Source organism: Vigna unguiculata, chromosome 6 (genome assembly GCF_037176805.1).
Source record: "Vigna unguiculata cultivar grain cowpea cultivar isolate G323 ecotype 2 chromosome 6, ASM3717680v1, whole genome shotgun sequence".
NCBI lineage: Eukaryota > Viridiplantae > Streptophyta > Magnoliopsida > Fabales > Fabaceae > Vigna > Vigna unguiculata.
In genome coordinates this window covers 5,428,911-5,435,503 of record NC_140797.1, presented here as the reverse complement: position 1 = coordinate 5,435,503, position 6,593 = coordinate 5,428,911, and the positions used below count along the sequence as shown (strand labels likewise).

At 42.3% G+C, this 6,593-nt stretch overlaps 1 non-coding gene and 1 pseudogene across 1 annotated transcript; one reads left to right on the top strand and one right to left on the bottom strand.

Annotated features, from left to right (window-relative positions):
* Positions 1-975: 975 nt before the first annotated feature.
* LOC146885429 (uncharacterized) lies at positions 976-5,169 on the bottom strand (annotated as a pseudogene).
* On the top strand, positions 4,469-4,575 carry LOC114171340 (small nucleolar RNA R71). Its single transcript, XR_003601440.1, has one exon. It is a non-coding gene; the product is annotated as a small nucleolar RNA R71 (small nucleolar RNA).
* Positions 5,170-6,593: the final 1,424 nt, after the last annotated feature.

The window sequence follows — 6,593 nt, the reverse complement described above, 5'->3', positions numbered from 1 at the left end:
ATCCCTATAGGTGCCTTGTAAGCAGTCCTGTGAGCCCATAGAGTGTCCTCAAGTCTATTGCTCCAATCCTTCCTGTTGGGCTGCACAATCTTCTCCAAGATCCTCTTGATTTCTCTGTTTGAGATCTCAGCTTGCCCATTAGTTTGGGGGTGATATGGTGTAGAAAGTTTGTGCACAACCCCATACTTTTGAAGCAAAACCCCCAAGGATCTGTTGCAAAAAATGGGTGCCTTGGTCACTAACAATAGCTCGAGGAACTCCAAACCTGCAAAATATGTGAGACCTAACAAAATCCACAACAACTCGAGCATCATTAGTTCTAGTGGCTTTGGCTTCCACCCATTTTGAAACATAATCAACAGCAAGCAAGATGTAAGTGAAACCAAAAGAGACAGGGAAAGGGCCCATGAAATCTATACCCCAGACGTCAAACACCTCACAAAATAGCATGGGTTGTTGAGGCATCTGTTGTCTCCAAGAAATGGCTCCTCCTGCTCGTTAGCATTCCTCACATGTGCTACAAATCCTCCACGCATCTTTGAAGATGGTGGGCCAATAAAATCCGCAATCTAGCACCTTACGAGCTGTCCTTTGTGTGCCAAGGTGACCACCAGGTGCAGATGAATGACAAAATTTGAGGACCGAGTCAATCTCATGGTCCGGAATGCATCTCCTGGTAACCTGATCACTGCACATTTTCCACAGATAGGGGTCATCCCAAATGTAATACCTAGCATCGCTCTTGAGTTTATCACATTGAGCTCTGGATGCTAGGGGAGGAAAAACAGAAGCAGCAAGATAATTAAAAATGTTAGCAAACCAAGGTGAGGAAGAAGTAGAGAGTGTCAACAAACTTTCATCGGGAAAGTCATCCCGGATCGGTGAAGCATCATCGGTAGACCTCTCAATCCTGCTTAGGTGGTCTGCAACCAGGTTTTGTGCTCTGCTCCTATCACGGATCTCCAAATCAAATTCTTAGAGCCAGAGCATCCATCTTATCAGCCGAGGTTTTGATTCTGCCTTCTTCAACAGGTACTTAAGAGCTGCATGGTCAGTAAACACAACAACAGGAGAACGAAGCAGATAAGAGCGAAACTTTTTAAGTGCAAAAACTACTGCAAGGAGCTCTTTTTCTGTTGTGGTGTAATTTGATTGGGCAACATCTAATCTCCTGGAGGCGTAGTAGATTACCCTCGGCTGCTTATCAATCCTTTGAGCTAGAACAACCCCTAATGCATAGTTGGATGCATCACACATAAGCTCAAATGGGGCTGTCCAGTCGGGCGCCTGAATGATTGGAGTTGTGGTCAGGGCCTTCTTGAGGCAATCAAAAGCCTCTTTGCATCCTTCATCAAAGATGAAGTCAACATCCTTTTGCAATAGGTTGGACAGTGGGAGGGCCTTCTTATTGAAGTCTTGAATGAAGCGCCTGTAAAACCCTGCATGGCCAAGAAAAGAACGAACCTCTCGCACAGAAGAGGGGTAAGGCAATTGTGAAATAATTGAGATCTTGGCAGGGTCAACTTCAATGCCCTTTTTTGAAATTATGTGCCCCAATACTATGCCTTGTTCTACCATGAAATGACATTTCTCAAAATTGAGAACAAGGTTAGATTGGATGCACCTGTTTAAAACTCTGTCCAAACTATCCAAACATGCATCAAATGAGGACCCATATACAGTAAAGTCGTCCATAAACACCTCTATGCATTTTTCAAGAAAATCACTAAAAATGCTTAGCATGCACCGCTGGAATGTGCCAGGGGCATTGCATAGGCCAAACGGCATCCTCCTATAGGCAAAAGTGCCAAAGGGGCAGGTGAATGTGGTTTTCTCTTGGTCCTCAGGTGCAATGTGAATTTGAAAATAACCAGAAAACCCATCAAGAAAGCCATAGTGGGACTTACCTGCCAAGCGCTCAAGCATCTGATCAATAAAAGGCAGGGGGAAATGGTCTTTTCTGGTTTCTTGGTTTAGCCTTCTGTAGTCAATGCAAACCCTCCAACTGTTTTGCACTCTTGTTGGAATTAGCTCCTCTTTTTCATTCTTGACTACAGTGAGGCCAGTCTTCTTTGGAACAACATGGATGGGGCTAACCCATTGACTGTCAGAAATGGGGTAGATGATCCCAGCTTGTAGAAGCTTGGTCACCTCCTTCTTTACAACATCCGAGATGACAGGGTTGAGTCGCCTCTGTGGCTGTCTCACTGGCTTTGCTCCATCTTCCAACAATATCCTATGCATGCATGTTGATGGGCTAATACCAGGGATGTCAGCCAATGTCCATCCAATTGCCTTCTTATGCTTCTTAAGAACTTGCAACAACCTCTGCTCTTGTTCAGCAGTGAGAGAGGTGGAAATGATGACAGGCAGTTTGTTCTCCTCCTCTAAGTAGACATACTTGAGGTTGTTTGGCAGTGGTTTCAACTCTAGAGTACTGGATGCTGGCTGAATATCAGGAACCAGAGGGGAGGGAGAAATGGGTTCCATAGCCTATACCTGAGCATAACAATCAAATGCATATGTACTTCCTGCAACATGGTTAGTGCAACCTGATTGTATAACATCAAAGTGAATAGGTACAACATCCAGAGAGTCAAACTCTGTACATTCAACATTATCCACATCATATTGAGCATCATCAGAATCAGAATCAGAATTAGAATCAAGAACATCAATGCATGCAAATTCAGATAACTCAGACACGGATGAATGTTTTAATGTATGCAAAGAGTGGAAATCAGAAATCAATCTATCAACAGCATCATCAATAATATCCACGTGAAAAACAGAATGATCCTCAGAAGGATGTTTCATGGCATCCAGAATGTTGAATCGCACAACAATATCATCAAACTCCATGGACAAAGTACCTGCATGGACATCAATTTTGGTTCGTGCAGTTTTCAAAAATGGTCTGCCTAAAATGATTGGTGCAGAACCATGTGAAAATCCCTCTTCCATGTCAAGAATGTAAAAATCAGCTGGGAAAATCAATTCACCAACACGAACCAAAACATCATCAACCAAACCTGCGGGGTGGGCAACACTTCTATTTGCCAACTGAATCACCACACCCGTAGGTTGCAGGGGTCCAAGAGAAAGAGATTTAAAAATAGACAAAGGCATTACATTTATTGAAGCACCAAGATCAAGCATTGCATTTTCAAATTTATTGTTACCTATGATGCAAGGTACACAAAATGTACCTGGGTCCTTGCACTTCTCAGGAATCTGAGGAACAGATTTACCTATCAATGCTGACACGTTTCTGCCCATGCTGATCTTTTCGTTTCCTTTTAGCCTCCTTTTGTGCGTGCATAGCTCCTTCAAGAACTTTGCATATCTGGGAATCTATTTTATGGCATCCAACAGAGGTATGTTCACCTCCACCTTCCTGAAAGTTTCTAAGATCTCCCTGTCAACCTCTTCCATCTTTTTGCTTGGAATGGCTCTTGGAGGGAAAGGAAGAGGTATGGAAGGTGTAGAAGTCGCACCAGATGTGGAAGGATCAGCTGCATGAGCATCACGCTTTCTCTGAAGTGTGGCAGGGTCGGCTTCCTTTGGAGGTGTAGGCTCGGAAGTGGGAACTTCAATGTTCTTCCCAGATCTCAAAGTAATGGCACTCACATTCCTAGGATTTTCCACTGTCTGTGATGGAAGCTTGTCAGAATTCTGAGCCTGTGCCTGGTTTAGCTGAGTGGCCATCTGCCCCATTTGATTTGTCAAACTCTCGATTGAGGCCCTAGTCTCCTGCTGAAATTGCATATTTTGAAGGGTCATCATCCTGACTAACTCCTCCAATGAAGTAGAAGAAGAAGGTGCAGGTGCTGCAGCAGGAGCTGGTGTGGGTACAGGTGGAACAGGAGCAGCTTGTGGTGCAGGTGCAACTCTTTGTTGTGAAGGTGGTTGCACATTTTGAAATTGTTGGGGCTGCTGGTTACCCTGGTTTCCCTATCTCAAGTTAGGGTGATTCCTCCATCCTGGATTATATCTGTTGGTTGACAAATCATGGTGGTTTTGTTGTTGCTGTTGGGGCCTATTGTTGTTGAAAATATTTGCTGCATAGGCCTGAGGGGTATCCACTGGTGTAGAAGAAGAAGCCTGTTGTTGTTGCAATGCTGGGCAAGAGTCTGTAAAATGATCAACAGATGTACAAAGGCCACAAACTCTTGCAGCTGGAGCTCTCTGATTGGAAGCAAGTTGATTGACCAGTGTGGTAAGAGCATCAATCTTACTTTCCAACTTCTTTTTGTACTCGGCTGCTCCTACATCATGAACACCTCTAACAACTATGGCATCACTCCTTGTGCCAAATTGTTGAGAATTTGAAGCCATGTTCTCTATTAATTGTCTGGCTGCAGCTAGGGTTATGTTACCAAGGGCACCACCACTTGCGGCATCAATCATATTTCGATCCATGTGGTGTAAGACTTCATAAAAATACTACAGGAGGAGATGTTCAGAAATCTGATGGTGTGGACAGCTTGAACAGAGATTCTTGAACCTCTCCCAGTACTCATAAAGGGTCTCCCCAGATTGCTGCTTGATGCCAGAAATCTCCTTCCTTATGGCTGTTGTCCTTGAAGCAGGAAAGAACTTGGCAAGGAACAATCTCTTGAGGTCATCCCAGCTTGTGATGGACCTGGGTGCTAGGTAGTACAGCCAGTCTTTCGCATTACCCTCCAAAGAATGAGGGAAAGCCTTCAAGTATACATGGTCCTCTTGTACATCTGCAGGCTTCATGGTGGAACAGACGACATGAAACTGCTTCAAGTGTTTGCATGGGTCCTCACCTGCAAGACCATGAAACTTTGGCAACAAGTGTATTAAACCAGTTTTCAGCACATATGGAACCTCCTCCTCAGGGTATTGTATGCATAAACTATCATAAGTGAACTCTGGTGCAGTGAGCTCACTCATGGTTCTCTCATGAGGTGGAGGAGGTTGAGCCATGTTATCAGTATGAAAATGCTCAGAATATACAGTATGCTCAGAATGCAAAGAATGAGGAGTGTCAGGAATGTGATGAGAATCAGAAGAATCAGGAAATGTCACTGAATATTCAGCATGCAAAGATGGATTCCTAGGATGCCTACTTCCTATGTGGAATGTCCTATCAATCTCAGGGTCAAATGGTTGTAATTCACTTGGGTTTCCCCTAGTCATGCACCAAAAAGCACTAATTGTAGTGATATTGGCATAACAAAGGGCATAACTACAAGTATACTCAAACGACCTTCAAATGACTTTAAAATTGGTAGGATATTCCTTTCAGTGGTCAAACAGAAGCACAAAAAAAATCAGATAAAAACTCAAAGCACAAGTATTTTTTTCAATTTTTCAAAAGTAAAAAAAATGAAGAAAAATCACAAAAAACATTGCTGAAATGTAGAAAATGGCATTTTCTGGAGAATTTGAGTTTGCAAACCGGCGAAGCGGGTTGCAATAAGGTGGGAAATCAAATTCTACCCCAAATCCATATAAAATAATAGTGATTCTGATAACCAGAGCAAAAGTTATGGTCCTCTGAAGTTTCACTAAAAATCAGTCCAAAATTTTTTTGAATCTCTTAACTCAGACCATACCAACTGCTCTAGCTATTTTTCCTATCAAGTTCAACGTCTTAGAAGTGGGGGAAAAAAATTTCAAGTCAAAACAAGCTCCGTAGCTACCAAAACAAAAATCCAGAAGTTAAATGCCAGATTCGGACACTATTCAAACACTATTCACTACTACAAATTACACTATTCATGCGCGCCGCGACACTGTTCACTACACTACACAGAAACACACAGGAATGGAAACAGGCACTGAACTTAACACAACATTAACATCACAATGAACATATACCAACTCAACCACACTTGAACTACACACACACACCAAAACACAAAACACAAACACACTGGAAATTTTACTTTGAACGAAACGATTGGTCCCCGGCAACGACGCCAAATTTGATAGAGGTCGTACCCCACCAAATTAAAACATATTAAATGCAGTACATGAAAGTGAACCAAGTCGTCTCCCAACGACCAATATTTTCATTCAAAGCGAATTTTCCAGATGAACACAACAATAAAACACAGGGGGGGGGGGGTTTGGCAGATTCACACAAGTTTGCTAAATTCTAATCAAAACTGAATTAAACACACAATTCAAAACATACTGGTCCCTTGATTCCACTGAAAATCAACCAATCACAGGTTACTAAATCAAGTCTCTTATCCAATTTACTCTCATGAAATCCGAATTAATCAACTATGCGAAAATTAACACAGCTTCATTATGCCATTAAGCATAGCACACATCCTTCTTTCAATTTCACACACTCACACACAGATTAAGCAACTGTGGCCAAAACCCGAACTCACTAAGCATGACAAGGATTCTGAAATTGTGGAAAACATAAACTCATGATTAAGCATCACAAATTCCATTTCATTCAAAGCTACGAAATTGAATAGGATGAAGAGAAATTAGGAATTGGAGTGCACTGCAAAACATCAACCTCATGGTTTCAAATCAGTTTCTTCAAGGAACCAATACGAAAAACTTAGCTAGACATGGAAAATGAACAATCACCCACT